The sequence below is a fragment of the Choloepus didactylus genome, chromosome 7 (genome assembly GCF_015220235.1).
Source record: "Choloepus didactylus isolate mChoDid1 chromosome 7, mChoDid1.pri, whole genome shotgun sequence".
Taxonomy (NCBI): domain Eukaryota; kingdom Metazoa; phylum Chordata; class Mammalia; order Pilosa; family Megalonychidae; genus Choloepus; species Choloepus didactylus.
In genome coordinates, this window is record NC_051313.1 from 96,722,803 (window position 1) to 96,739,597 (window position 16,795).

A 16,795-nucleotide genomic window follows, 5' to 3' on the forward strand; every position below is an offset into this window, starting at 1 on the left:
TGTCTAACATGCCTCCCCTATCCCCCCCTCTTATCTGCATTTACCTTGGTATATAACCTTTGTTACATTAAAGGAAGCATAATACAATGATTCTGTTAGGTACAGTCTCTAATATACGTTGATTGCATCCCTCCCCCAATGCCTCCCCATTTTTAACACCTTGCAAGGTTGACATTTGCTTGTTCTCCCTCGTAAAAGAACATATTTGTACATTTTATCACAATTGTTGAACACTCTAGATTTCACCAAGTTACACAGTCCCAGTCTTTACCTTTCCTCCTTTCTTCTGGTGTCTCACATGTTCCCAACCTTCCTCTCTCAATGCTATTCATAATTATCTTTGTTCAGTGTACTTACATTGCTGTGCTACCATCTTCTAAAATTGTGTTCCAAGCCATGCACTCCTGTCTTCTCCTATCACTCTGTAGTGCTCCCTTTAGTATTTCCTGTAGGGCGGCTGTCTTGTTCACAAAGTCTCTCATTGTCTGTTCGTCAGAAAATATTTTGAGCTCTCCCTCATATTTGAAGGACAGCTTTGCTGGATATAGGATTCTTGGTTGGCGGCTTTTCTCTTTCAGTATCTTAAATATATCACACTACTTCCTTCTTGCCTCTGTGGTTTCTGCTGAGAGATCCGCACACAGTCTTATTAAGCTTCCTTTGTATGTGATGGATTGCTTTTCTCTTGCTGCTTTCAGGATTCTCTCTTTGTCTTTGACATTTGACAATCTGATTATTAAGTGTCTTGGCATAGGCCTATTCAGATCTATTCTGTTTGGAGTACGCCGCGCTTCTTGGATCCGTAATTTTATGTCTTTCATAAGAGATGGGAAATTTACATTAATTATTTCCTCCATTATTGCTTCTGCCCCTTTTCCCTTCTCTTCTCCTTCTGGAACACCAATGATATGTACATTCTTGTACTTTGTTTCATCCTTACGTTCCTGGAGATGTTGCTCATATTTTTTCATTCTTTTCTCCATCTGCTCCTTTGTGTGCAGGCTTTCAGGTGTTTTGTTCTCCAGTTCCTGAGTGTTTTCTTCTGCCTCTTGAGATCTGCTGTTGTATGTTTCCATTGTGTCTTTCATCTCTTGTGTTGTGCCTTTCATTTCCATAGATTCTACTAGTTGTTTTTTTGAACTTTCGATTTCTGCCTCTATATGCCCAGTGTTTTCTTTACAGCCTCTATCTCTTTTGTGAAATCTTCTCTAAACTTTTTGAATTGATTTAGCATTAGTTGTTTAAATTCCTGTATCTCAGTTGAAGTGTACGTTTGTTTCTTTGACTGGGCCATAACTTCATTTTTCTTAGTGTAGATTGTAATTTTCTGTTGTCTAGGCATGATTTCCTTGGTTACCCCAATTAGGTTTTCCCAGACCAGAACAGGCTCAGGTCCCAGAGGGAAGAAATATTCAGTATCTGGTTTCCCTGAGGATGTGTCTTAGAAAATTGCTCCACCCTGTGATGACTCAGGTCGCTGTGATTTTCTGCCCAGCAGGTGGCACCTGTTAGAATGGCCAATTGATTTTTGACAAGAGTGCAAAGTCCAGTTGATGGGGAAAAAATAATCTCATCAACAAATGGTGCCAGGAAATGTCCATTTGCAAAAAATGAAGGTGGAACCCTACCTCACACTGTTTACAAAAATCAACTCAAAATGGATCGTAAACCTAAATATAAGAAACTAAAACTATACATCTATATACAGAAGAAAACACAGGAAAGCATCTTCTGGGCCTTGTGTTAGGCAATGGTTTCTCAGACTTTACATCCAAAGCATAAGCAACAAAAGAAAAAAAATAGATAAATGAGGCCCACCTATATGTATATATCCAAAAGATTTGACAGCAGGCACTCAAAAATATATTTGCACACCAGTATTTATAGCAGCATTAATCATAACTGCCAAAAGATGGAAACAACCCAAGTGTCCATCAACAAATGAGTGGATAAATAAATGTCGCATATACACACAATGGAATATTATTCTGCCATAAAAAGGAATGAAGTGCTGATATATACAGCAATATGGATGTACCCTGAAGACATTATGTTGAATGAAATAAGCTAGACACAAAAAGAAAAATATTGTATGATCTCAGTAATATAAAATAAACAAACTCACAGTGTCAGAATCCAGACTATAGGTTACCAGGGGATGCGGTGGAGTAGGGAATATGGAGTTAATGCTTAATTTGTACAAAGTTTCTATTTGGGTTGATCATAAAATTTTGGTAATGGATGGTGGTAATGTTAGCACAACCTTTTGAACATAATTAAAAGCACTGAATTATATATGTGGATGTGATTAATAGGGGGTTTTAGGTTGTATATGTTACTAGAATAAAAATTTAAAAAAAAAACAACATAGGTCTGAACAACACAAAACAGTGAATCATATTGTAAACAATGGACTATAGCTTTTAGTACAATTATAAAAATATTTTTCATGAATTCTAACAAATGCACCACACTAATGCAAGGTATTAATAATAGAGTGGTATAAGGGAACTCTGTATTTTATGCATGATTTTTCTGTAAACCTACAACTTCTCCAATAAAAACAAATTTTTTAAAAAAGTAATACATTCAAAAAGAAGTTGTTCTAGTTTGCTAATGCTGCAGAATGCAAAACACCAGAGATGGACAGACTTTTATAAAATGGGGGTTTATTTCGCTACACAGTTACAGTCTTAAGGCCACAAAGCATCAAAGGTAACACCTCAGCAATCGGGTACCTTCACCGGAGAATGGCCAATGGCGTCCGGAAAACTTCTGCTAGCTAGGAAGGCAGCTGGCATCTGCTCCAAAGCTCTGGCCTCAAAACGGCTTTCTCCCAGGACGTTCCTCTCTAGCAAGCTTGCTCCTCTTCGAAACATCACTCCAAGCTGCACTCAGTTTCCTCTCTCTGAGTCAGCTCATTTACATAGCTCCACTGATCAAGGCCCACCCTGAATGGGCGGGGCCACGCCTCCATGGGAACATCTCATCAGAATCATTACCTACAGCTGGGTGGGGCACACTCCAAGCAAATCCAACCAGCACCAAAACTTCTGCCCCACAAAACCACAAAGATAATGGCATTTGGGGGACACAGTGTATTCAAACTGGCACAGAAGTAATCATGGAGATTGAAAAAAAAAAAACTTTAAAAATAACAATAATTACCATATTAGAAAGATAAGAAAAGATATTTTATCTATGAAACACAAGTAGGATGTTAGTTTTAAAAAGGATTTTCAAAGTACAGGAAATAGGTTTTGGAAAGAAAAACCATGAGAGCTAAACAAATTCAATGGTAGAGCAAATAAACAACATTAACAAAAATAAAGAAATGCAAATAATAGAAAAAGGTAATAATATTAGAGGATTAGAAGACACAACATGTATTAGAAGTGCCCATTAATTATCAATTTAATAATTTAAGACAATTTTTCATAATGAAAGAACATGAGTTTCTAAATTGAATGAGGCCCATTGAGTGACCAGCACATTAAATGCAAAAATACCCATTTCAAGATGCATAATCATGAAAATTAACAATACCAGGCATAAAGAGATCTCAAAATCTTCCAGAGAGAGAGAAGAAAAATGAGTTCGCATTTGAAATTCTTTATACTGGAACAACTTATAACATCTTAGCAACATCAAAAGTTTGAAGAAAGTGAAGTAAGGTATTCTTTATTTCCTACATGAAGTGTAAATTCTGGGAAAAGTTAAAACTTTCTACTAGGATTGTCATATTCTAGTTTCTCTTTGTATACTAACAATTTTTGCCTTGCCTATTTTGATACTATTTTCAAGGACATATAAAATTTTATATATCATTCCTTCATGGTACAACATTCTTTTTTCCCAATATATAATTTTTGTCTCTTTTTAACCATTCTACATTGAATTCTACGTTAATATAAGTGAAGTCGCCTTTATTCTGCTTTCTGTATATTTATCTTTTAGACCCTTTCCCTCCTCATGATTTTCAATACTCTCAGCTTTCATTTTATTTTATTTTAGAAATGTGTTTCATGAATATTGAAGATATTTAAATATATTTGACTACTATAATCTCTATCAGTATCAAAATTTTAAAATTACCCATGATCTTTGTATAAACTCTCCCCACCTCCAACCATGAAAAAGATGAGAATTTTAGATTTAAAATTATTAGTAAAGTGTTTCTATTGCCTTTTACTTTTAAAATAAGCAGCCTTGGAAAATTTTCAGCAGTGAGGAAAATCTCATTTCTGTTTTGGAATGATGACTCTGGAAATAATGAGGATATACTGTACATTTGGGAATTGTTTCTTGAGGGTGTAGTAATTCTTGCTAAGGCACTATTGTTAGTAGTTTAAGAAGAGATGAGAATTGCTTGATCAAAGGCAATTAGAATGAGAATTGAGAGATGATTAATTGGATAAGAGGCCCAGTGGGTGGGAGGCTGTACAGGATGATGTTGGAGCTTCTATCTTGAGCAAATGGATGATAATGGCATTAATTATTACAAGAAACAAAAGAGAAAAAGAATGCTTGGATGGAAAGATGTTTGTCTGTATTTTGATTTGAAGTGTCTCAGGAACTAGAATTCCATCGTATGGTTGCTAATACATGCCAGTAAATTAATGACTCAGATTTAAAGTAAAACTTTGCCTAATCCAGATTAAGATTTCTAGTCCTAGTTAAGATTTCTGGATGCAAACAACAGATGACAACTCTGGCTAACTAATTCAGTAAAGTAATATTAATGGATACCTCAGAAACTTCATAAAAAAAGCTAGAGAACCAGGTTTAAAAAAGGAGCAGACATGAAAAGAGGCTGGGCAGTGGAACCATAACCAAAGGCTAAGGAGAGGGTTGGAAGGTCTCAGTTTCTGGCCCTGTGCCATGATGCTACAGGACAATGGGAACACCAGTGTAGAGACTTGAAACCACTTCTCCAGACATTTGACACACTGCTGCTACTGTGACTAACATCCAAACTAACCTGCACCTTTCCCTCCAGGTTCAAACTCACCAACAGCAGTGTTCAGTTGCCAGTGCCTAGGTCACATGCTCATGTCCTTGATGCCAGGTATGGAAACAGAACATCACCCTTAGTGAGTGGAGGGAACTGTATCCTACCAAACTATTCAATGGATATTTATTGAACATATGTGTGCCAGTTCTGAGCACTGTGGTACAGCAGTGAACAAAACAGGTAAAAATCTCCATCCTTGTCCCTGTCCTCACAGATTCATAGGGTAAGGGTACAAGAAAATTTTGGGCATGCCATTGCCTGAAAGAAGCTTGTTTTCCAGTCTGCTATGGTTCAGTGTCTGCAAAGATCCAAACACTAGACAAATGATTGACTTATTTTCTGAAATCTATGTTATGTGTTACCTTAAGAATTTAGGTCAGCTGCAGTGTATGAGATGCTATCTAAAAATAGGTAACTCCTAAAAGTCTGCAAAGCCTGAAAGGCATCTAAACTAAATCACACACCCCCACCACCACCACTTAGTTTCTCAGCTCTGCACTTTCAACCTACTTAGTCCGCTTAACCACTGTCTCACCTTTCCCTTCAAATCCTTGCTTCTGTTTAACTTGTTTGATAGGTTTAAAAGTGAACCTAGTATAATCATTCCTTGGATCTTTGACAATCTTCTGGTTCTGATATTACATACACAGGGAAATCTTCAAATACTATACAAACAACTGATTTTTAGCCATGTAAGTTCATATAGAGATCTTCTAATCAGAGAAACTACCCACTGCAGCCTTCTCTCATCCCATCTGCCATGAGAGATTGAGTACATGAATGGACAAGAGCCAGACCATATATAAAAATAGAACTCTGACCTATTAAAAAACAACCACTGCCGTAACTAGTTCAAGAAGCTAAAACACAATCTCATCAGCAAAGGGTCAGAATTTGGTCAATAACTGCCACTTCCCTAATTTTTGTCCCTGCTCCCAACTTAGGACCAACCAAAAAAAGCCAAATATGCTCCCCAGGCCAATCACATGGGATGACCCACTTCTAATAAGCCCATCTTCAGCTCTCCTATGCTTCAATGAGTGCATAACTGAAGGTTTACCCTTTTTAACTGTAAAGCTTTCCCACTTCCATGACTGCCTTTGAGTTTCTGCCAAGAGCAAGGGATGATGGCTGGCTCCCTTGCTATAGCAAGCTCTGAATAAAGAGCTGTTACTTATTCTCATTTGGTCTTTATTTATTTCCACATGCAGTTGGGAAAAAATGCAATTGCTTTGGAAATCAATTCAGAACACTCAGTACCCTTTACACAGATATAAAGGATAAACATCTAGAATGTTTTGTTTAAACATTTTTAATCCCAGCCCCCTGAAACCCACACTGGGTAAGCTGAGTAACTTGCTCCTTGAGTTCATAATTAGCAATGAAGTATCCCACACAAACAGTAAAATGAATGTGGTCAGATATAATTTAAATGATAGCAATAAAACTTCAGATACCTAAGGGTTAGGTAGCTTTTGGAGACTGGGCTATGAACCTAACCAGAATGTATAACTTGCCTGTATGGGGAATGAAACATCTCTATTTACAAATGAATTTTAGGAAGGCAATCTTTTGTAAGATTGAAACAAACCATTCTTTGTTTCAAGTCTGATATTATATAAATTCTCACCCTTATGATGCTCATGATGAGTCATTTCAGTTTCTACAATTCATGGGCCTTGTGGAGGCAAAAATGAAAAAATATAATCAAAACCTATCTAATGCTTTTTTTCAGTATTAACAATCCTCAATTCCTCCTCGTAAAGAGGGACTTGATGATTAAACTTTTCAAAAGGACAAAATAAGTGTTTCCCAGACCCAGAAGTCAAAATGACAGCAGAGGCTCAAACTGTAACTAAACCATGTCACTGAAGAAAATATCAGTCTCCTAGGAAACGTACATGAACCAGGATTGTAACACTTTTTAACTGCTGAAGACATTTCTATACAACACAGAAATTTTTACCCTGTGGTAAAATATTACTTTGAAAACCTTTACCTATTACTAAAAAATAAGGTTAAATGTAAAGGTAATTGTTCCAGTTTGTTAAAGTTGCTGTTAAGCAAAATACCAGAAATTCATTGACTTTTATAAAGGGGATTTATTAGGTTACAAATCTACAGTCCTAAGGCTATAAAAGTGTCCAAACTAAAGCATTAACAAGATGATACCTTCACCAAGGAAAGGCCAATGGTGTCCAGAACACCTCTGTTATCTGGGAAAGCACATGGCTGGTATTTGCTGGTCCTTTGTTCCTGGGTTACATTGCTTTCAGATTCCAGTAGCCTTCTCTTTAAGTTTCTGGTGGGTTCTCACTTAGCTTCTCTGGGGCAAACTCTGGGCTTCATCTCTTAGCCTAGCATCTCCAAAAGTCTGGTTTCAACAGCCATCTTCAAATGTCTCTGGGTGTTTTCTCTCTAAGCATCTCTCTCTCAGCTCCTGTGCATCCTTGCTCATCTCTCCCAGGGCATTTTTCTCTAAGCACCTGGGAGTCCTCTCTTAGCTCCTCCAGTGCAAACTCTGGGCTTCATTTCTTTGCTTAGCCTCTTCAAACATCTTTCTGTCTGCATCTCCAAGCATCTGTGTCTGTGTTGGTCCCTGAGCTCTCTTAAGGACTCCAGTAAACTAATCAAAACCCATCTTGAATGGGCAGGGTCACACCTCCATGGAAATAATCTAATCAAAAGGCTTCACCCACAGTTCAGTGGGTCACATCTCCATGGAAACAACCTAATCAAAAGATCCCACCCATAACAAGTCTGTACCCATAAGATTGGATTAAAAGAACATGGCTTTTGTGAGGGACATAATAGATTTAAATCAGCACAGTAATTCATTGGTTTATTCAACAATATTACATTAATGCTTCTATTAGTTGAGCATCTAACATTAATGAAGCAGACCATGTCCTTATTTTGGGCAGCTGAGCTGAGGATATTATGGGGAATAGTAAAGAATATTTAAAATGCATACATTATAATGTCATACATTTAGGAATGTGGGGCAGAAAGCAGATTTTAAGGATGAGGACGCATGGGTTGAGGTGCCATGTTAGGGTAGGCATGAAATATCTCTCACAGGAGATGACACTGGAGCAGAGACTCATGAAATGAAGGAAGAAGTGAGGTAGCAAGCCAGGTAGGTATCTAAGGGGGCAGAAGGAGAAGATGTCTGAAAGCCCCTGAGGTTAGTGTTGAGACAAGCAGGCTGGTGTGACTAGCAGAGAGAGTGAGTGAGCAGGAGAGAAGCAGCTTCAGCTGCAGAAGTAGCAGAGCCAAGCCATTCAGCCAGGTTGGAATTTATTCTAAGTGTGAGGGAGTCTAAACAGATGAGCAAAACTATGACATTTTTTAAAGGGACCACTGAGCAGGGGTCTGAAGAACCTTTAAGGTTTAAGAATATGGTCACAGAATAGTGGTATCATTTGTATATTAGTGAGTTATTGTTTTTTATTATTCAAACACTTTTGTTGATCTTCCCTTTTACACATTTTTTGGCATGAAGGATACTAAAGCTTATATGATATTCTATCGATGCCCACAATAAAGTGAAATATCCTGTTTTTTTTTTCAAACTACCAAAATTGTAATTATTTCCTACCCTACAAAAATTATTTTGTTCAAACCCTAGTTCTGATACCATTTTAAGCAAGCAAAGAAGAAAAAAAAACTCAAAAATTCTATCTTGTATGAAAACCTTTATCTGTAAAGAATATTTATCTCATGTAATTCTGAGCACAACAAGGAGCATTACTCTGCAAGCACCCTGAAAATATGGATTAGAAATATTGATAATTTGAGGTCTGGGAGAGAAAAGATAATGGATCAAGTGATAAAGACAAAGTTTCTAAAACCTTTGGCAATACTTTAATTAGTTTACATTACTGTACATCTTTTGTATGGTGATTGGCTCTTCAACTATCAGTTCAATTGATCCAACTGGGACTCTTCCCAGTGCAGCTCTCAGGATGGAACATAAGACCCAGAAATGAACCTACTGTCCTTTAGCATTCTGCTGGCCACAATGGTTAGTTCAGAGGTGGGCATGAGTCCAGTGAGAAGGATTAGAGAAGATCTCAGGAATTATGGGAAACTCAGAGAAAGGATGCTCTCTCTTTCTACCAGTCATGGAATTTGTATGACTACACCTGCTGTGATGGGGCAGAACCTCTTTGAGAACAAAATCCAACAAAGAACCCAAAAGAAGTAGAACTGAAAACTGAGAGACAGAACCAGACCTTGGTGTTATTATTTGAAACCTTGCCTTAAGCTACACCTGAAGTCAGTTTTTTTCCATGTTTCTAATATTATATGAGCCAGAAAATTCATTTTCTTTAAGCTAGTCTGGACTGGGTTTTCTGTCACTTGTAACTGAAAATATGCTAATGAATATATATTCAGTCTGAATAAACTTAAATGTATATCAATGCTAAATTCAATAATACATAACATTAGATATTGGAATTTTGCTCTCCTAAATATTTAGCAACATGGCTTCTTACCTAGTGAATACAGAACTATATATTAAACATGTATGAATTAAAATTAGCAAGCTCTCTCCAGACACACAGAGAAATAGGAGCTTAGAGACCAAGATTTAGGGTGGAGTTCAATTACCTTAGCTGGACACGGAGGTGGAATGGTATTGATATGGGTTTCAGAGCACAGAGCCAAGGGAAAAACTGGATTTTAAAAGCCAGGCAGACAATCCAACAGAAACATCAAGTTACAGAAGCCAGTTCTTATGCCGGAATACAAGCAAAAATCAAAATACCACAAAGACTTCCAAACCAGTGCAAGAGGGTTTGAAACTGATATTAAAAAAAAACTTAAAGGAGGAGCCTGATAACTTAGGGTTTAGCTGCAGTGCTTTTTATAGGTCACCTCTGGAGTCAACATAGGTAGAGAGGGAATTATGGAAGGCACTGAACAGACAGAATATGCTCGGCAAAATAATATATTCAGTTATGTATCCAGGCCAAGTAAAATATTCAGAATTCAGTAGACCTTCAAATCCCCAAGGCAACATGACTTTGAAAGGAGGAATATCTTCATGTAGAAAAACATTCCCTATTGATGAAATGGTAATTCTCTATGACCTGCAACTTAATCACTGAAAGCAATAAAAATTCAAGATGAAAGTTTTATTTCTCTGCTTCTTTCCCACCCCCCCACTCACACTCCCTAACATAGGATGTATTTGACTTGACTTCACAACAAAAAAGTATAGACATTATCTAAACTTACCATAAATGTATGTGAGATTAAGGAAAGAGGTAAATACTTTAAAGGTATTGCTTCTCAGATAGAACCTTGTGAGTTCATTTGCTCTACAGCTACAGGTCAGAGCTAGACTCAGGAAAATATGTGAGATGAAAGCCCTAATTCAAGTGGTTCTCAAAGTACATCCCTGAACCAGCAGTATCAACATCACTGGGAACCCGTTAGGCAGACCTACTGAATCAGAAACTCCAGAGGCAGGGCTCAGCAACCTGTGGTGTAACAAGACCCCCAGGTGATTCTGATATATACTCAAGTTTGACTACGGCTGCCTTAGCCCACCCTCCTCTTAGCTGGATTGTTGAATTCTAGCCTCTGGCAATGCAACCACAGCCTGTTGCTGAAAACATACTGATCACGGAAAAGGAGATTTTATCAAACCACAGTGTGATAAAGTCTCCAATTATTTTAGTCTCATAAATCCAATGACTTTCTGCAAATACTGACCCTGTCTACAAGGAGAGTCTTTGGGAATGAGTAATAAGTGAAGTAAGTGAATAAGTAAAGTATTGACTCAAATTTCAGTAAGTTGGGCTACTGCACAGTATTCCATTTATTTCCATTGTACAGCGCTCACTAGACGGTGGCCCCAAACCTCACTTAGCTCATGCCTAAATTTACCTCTAGATCAGTGGTTCTCGACAAAAGGCAACTTTGTCCCCCAGAGGACATTTGGCAATGACTGGAGACATTTTTGTTTGAAAAAGCTGGGGGGGATGCTGCTAAACATACTACAGTGCACAGGACAGCCCTTACTACAAAGAATTATCTGGCCCCAAATGTAAGTAGTGCTACTGTTGAGAAACCCTGGTCTAGATGATGAAGCCTGCTTCTTATACCCCAAACTACTAGCTAGGGTCCTGCTCTGGATATTGATGTCCAAGAACAATATGTCTCATAAATGAATTTCAGTGTCATGTTGCCACCCTATTATCCTTATCTAGAATATTGAATCTCCTCAGAGAGAGAAGCCTTTATGAATCACTCCATCTCACAGAATGAGACTTTAACCTTTAGGGAGCATCACAGGGAACCCTCAAATAGAGCTTGAGATCCACCACAGTAACAAGCAACAGTTGTTTTTCTCATTAGAAAAGAGGAGCCTATTTTATTCTGACCATTGTTAAAAAGCAAAGAATGTAAAGGCATGGTCCCTTTCCCAAAGTTAATCTATAAATCTATTCTGAAAGAGTAACATCTGAAAATCCTCTGCTCAAAGCATCTCTCTATAGGAATCTAGCATGCTTATTTTTTGTTTATTTTTTGTTTTTGTTTTTTGATATATATGACTCCATAGGCTAAACTTCGTCCCTCTTATCTTGAGAAAGGAAAAAGGGAGTTGTAATGACAATGCACCAGGGACCCACAATTTTTCCCTGGGAAAGCAATAAAAAAAAAAAGTCTGAAAGCCCTAGCTTATCATTGGGATGGTTGCTAGTACTCCGTATATGTGCTTTACTGTAGGTCATGGGCAAAACCCACTGGTTTTCCACTTCTCTCATCAAGTGAGGAAACTTAGCCTTAGACCTCCGGACCATACGTGTGTTTGCAGATACCCCTCATCTGGTAGAGGCTTGGACGTGGTGCAGGCATTGCCAGGAAATTCAGCACCACTTTTGAGAACAAAGTAAAAAGGCCATGTGAACTTTCCTCTGCTTGTCATCTCTCAGCATCTTTAATTTCTTTCTCATTGCAATCAAAAGCATTGGAGTATTGTCAAATCTATAGAAGAGATATATTCCTAATTTTGATGGGACCCAAAATACTAGAATTTCCCTTTACACCTTGGTTTGTAGTAACCTAACATTTGGTTTATGTTCAATCAAAACAGATAGGTTGGTCTTTTTAATAAGTGCTTATTTGCTTCTCTCTTCTTTAACTTGTTTTGCTTTTTTGAATTGTTTTATTTTTACATTATTTTCTCCCTTGTAGATTACTTCAAAACACTCTTTTTTTGGCCTTAGGTGTTTTCTATATATATGAATTTAAAGTTGTCCAAACCACATGTAGGTTTTGTCATGCCCTTTAGGGCGTACTTGTATAGCCACTACTTAGGTAGGGCAAGTTCAGTGACAAGGTCAATTTCCTTAATGCCTATTGGTTTGCACCTGCTTCTTTCTACTAGATAGTTAAAACTGCTAAAACCCAGTATTACACATGGTTAAACATGCCTGAGTTAAGACACAGAAGCAGCAGAGAATGTCTGATATATCCCCTATTTCCATTTTAATGATGCCCACCATGCATTCTTTGGACTTAAATCTCTTCCAGTGACCTAGATCTAGTTCAAATTAATTATTCTTACTCCCTTAGTTTTCCAGGCTGCTATGACAACTGCAACACAATGGGTTGGCTTAAACAATAGGGATAGATTGGCTCACGGTTTGAGAGGCCAGAAGTCCAACTCACAGCACTGGCTGGAAGCCTTGCTTCCTCCCAGGATCAGTAGTATTCTGGCTGGCTGGCAATTTTTGGGTTCCTTTCCCATACATGGCAAGGTCCTCTCCTTTCTCTGCTCAGTTCTGGCTTCCAGCTCCTCCCTATGTTTTTTTCTGACTCTAGCCTTTGGTTTCTTTCTCTTTACAAGGCACCCAATAATTTGTATTAAGAACATGGGCTATCTTTGTTGCTCAGATGTGGCCCTCTCTCTCTAGCTAAGCGAACTTGGCAGGTGAAATCACTGTTCTCCCCCTCTACGTGGGATCTGACACCCAGGGGAGTGAATCTCCCTGGCAAAGTGGAATATGACTCCCAGAGAGGAATCTAGACCTGCCATCGTGGGATGGAGAACATCTTCTTGACCAAAAGGGGGATGTGAAAGGAAATGAAATAAGCTTCAGTGGAAGAGAGATTCCAAAAGGAGCCAAGAGGTCACTCTGGTGGGCACTCTTATGCACAATATAGACAACCCATTTTAGGTTCTAATGAATTGGAATAGCTAGCAATAAATATCTGAAACTATCAAACTACAACCCAGAACCCTTGAATCTTGAAGATGATTGTATAAAAATGTAGCATATGAGGGGTGACAATGTGATTGGGAAAGCCGTATGGACCACTCTCTCCTTTGTGGAGTGTATGGATGGATGAGTAGAAAAATGAGGGAAGAAGAAAAAAAAAAAAGGCACCCATAATTTTTATTCTCATGATTTTTGTGTATGTGGTAATGAAAATGTTCAAAAATTAATTTTGGGGATGAATGCACAACTATATAATGGTACTGAGAACAACTTAATGTACGCTTTGTATGACTGCATGGTATGTGAATATATCTCAATAAAAATGAATGTGAAAAAAAAAAAGAACATGGACTACACATGAACTCTTTAAGAGGTCCTATTTACAATGGGTTCACACTCCCATGAATGTGGATTAAGATTAAGAATAGTCAAACTTGGGTTCATAATTCAATCTACCATGCTCTCTTTACCTTTATCCTTCTCTCTTCCCTTTTGATCTTCCTTATATCATGCCATTTGGGCAGCAGCCTGCTCATACATACAAAGAGAGTAAGTCATCAATTAATAACATAAATCGCTTATAAAGACACCACTTTGCTACGCTGGAAGTACAACAAAACACCCCAAAATCCTCAGAAGAGATCATTATTTCTATAAATAATACTTGTACCCATTTCCTTCTTTCAAATTTAAAGCATACCAATATGCACTCTTAAAAAAATGTGCTACAAGTTCAGGCTAAAAGCAAGAAAATCTTGCTGTTATAGAAAATATCCTTAAGCAAAAGAAACATTAACAAATGAAAAAAAAAAAAAAGATGGACAGAGTCTTAATAAAGGAATAAAAAGTCTTTGAGTCAGAATACAAGAAAAAGAAAATCAAGTTTCTTCCTGACCATATTTTGTCTTCAAGAAAAAAAAAAAGTTATTACAGCCAACCATAAAAACATGTGGCAATGTTGTCAATATATAGCTGCCTACATTGTGTAAAAAGTTAAAAATGCATTTGTTATAATTTATAATTTATTTTTATTTTTATGCAGAAATATTTTTGAAACATGTACTGGAGGTTTAAATCAGAGAGTGAATACTAACTACACTGAGGACCACAACACTATTTATAGACATTTTTTATGGGAGGGATATATTGGTCATGGATTCTAATCTCCCACCCAAAGCAGAAACCCCTTTGTGAGCATTCAAGTAAGTGAGTCTCAAGCCTCTGGTCGAATATGTTTAGGGAAAAGAGGCAGTTTGACCTCTTTCGAGTAAGACTAATGATCAGAAACTTTGTGTCTTAATTTTAGCTAATAAACCTGCCTTGAGATATCATTTTGTTAGCATTAGGTTCATTTCAGGCACCTTTTAAGTCTGGTCACAAGTGGACTTTCCTGTAAGACAATACCATGCTCTGTATTAAAACAGGAGTCCTATGTGTGTATCTGCCATTGCTATGATTCACTTTATTTTCAAGTAATTTAACCATAAATGGTCATAAATTTTCAGTACAAAATTCATCCAGCATCATTAAATAAGGGATATTGGTCATACATGAAATTTACAGAAAAGTAAAAAATCCTATTAGTAATAACAGTAAAATATTTAATGGTGCTTTTTCTAAGTATAATAATTATAACCATGTCTGTTAAGTCAGGAAAGAAATAGCCTGTGCTCTAAAGGCAAGAGAAATGGCTAACTGCCTCTCCATAAAAAAAAGGATAAAACATCACCTTGAAACAGAACTTCTCTCTCTGAGAAGAATTAACTTTGTTGTCTCCTTAATTAATGATGTATATTTAGAGAAGGAAAGAGTCATCTCTGTCCTGCAGGAAGGATATAATGCAAACTTTTATGGCCTGAAATAAGCAGTCCTTTTATAAAAAGACTTGGGCATTGCAGAGCTGATCTTGGAGAAGAGATGGGCCAATTCATGTAGGGCATTTTGGAAAGGGAAGCATGGTTTCAAGTCATACTACAAGAGAGTCAATATCAGTGAGAGCAAATTGGGTGAATTCATTCATTCATTTAATCATTCATTCATACATTGTGCCGGTTTGGAGGTATTGTGTCCCCCAAAACACCATTATCTTTGATGTAGTCTTGTGGAGGCTGATGTATTAGTGCTGATTAGGTTGGAACCTATCGGTTCAGTGTTTCCATGGAGATGTGACTCAATCAGCCATGGGCGAGAACTTTCATTGGATCACTTCTATGGAGGTGTTGCTCCACCCATTCAGGGTGGGTCTTTACTGGATCACTGGAGTATTTTAAAAAGCACCACATAGGCGCTGACACAGCAGCAGCTGTGAGCGACATTTTGGAGAGCAACTGAGAGAGACATTTTGGAGACAGCCATTGAAAGCAGACTTATGCTAGCCCAGAGTTTGCTCCAGAGAAGCTAAGAGAGGACAAAATGCCCCAAGAGCAACATTTTGAAGAATGCACAGGAGAGAGGAGCTGGAATATAACCTGGGATCAGCAGACATGAGCCACATGCCTTCCCAGCTAGCAGATATTTTCCGGACACCATTGGCCTTAGATTTGCTTGGAATGTGCCCCACCCAGCTGTGGGTGATGATTTTGATGAGATGTTCCCATGGAGGCGTGGCCCCGCCCATTAGGGGTGGGCCTTGATCAGTGGAGCCATATAAATGAGCTGACTCAGAGAGAGGGAACTCAGTGTGCAGCTGTGAGTGATGTTTTGAAGAGGAGCAAGCTTGCTAGAGAGGAACATCCTGGGAGAAAGCCATTTTGAGGCCAGAGCTTTGGAGCGGACGCCGGCTGCCTTCCTAGCTAGCAGAGGTTTTCCAGACGCCATTGGCCATCCTCCGGTGAAGGTACCCGATTGCTGATGTGTTACCTTGGATGCTTTGTGGCCTTAAGACTGTAACTGTGTAGTGAAATACACCCCCGTTTTATAAAAGCCTATCCATCTCTGGTGTTTTGCATTCTGCAGCATTAGCAAACTAGAACAGTACCCAGTGTGAAGTACCATTATGGTGCCAGCAGGGCCCTGAACAAATGAGACCTTTACTGCCACGATGGATAAGCATCATCCCTTATATTGTATCATCCATCAGCTTCCATGGTGTTTGACAGGGAGGACCTCATGGCAAAATGGACTAATTAGTTCTCTATCTGTTAGTGTTTGAAAATAGGACTAACCACCTTTTGAACTGAGTAAGCCCCTGATATCCTAGACAATGGGAGATGGTGGACAGAAGTCACAAGAGAGAGATAATGGACTTCCTGCTAATAGATAAATGAAGGGTTGAATCGTTAATTGGAAAAATTTAAAGTGACTATATACTTTTAAAAACAGGTGAATTGTTATGGTGGGTGATGGATGTTGCTACTACAACACAAATGCCCACCATGTACCAATCACTGTGCTATGATCTATATATACATTTGTCTAACTCTCCCAGCAATTGTGCATGATAGATTCTACTTTTCTTTATTAAATCTGCACAATGTCAGATACCTGTCTAGTAAAAGCTCTATAATATTATAAACAACTCTTGGTCTATTTTAACACTTCA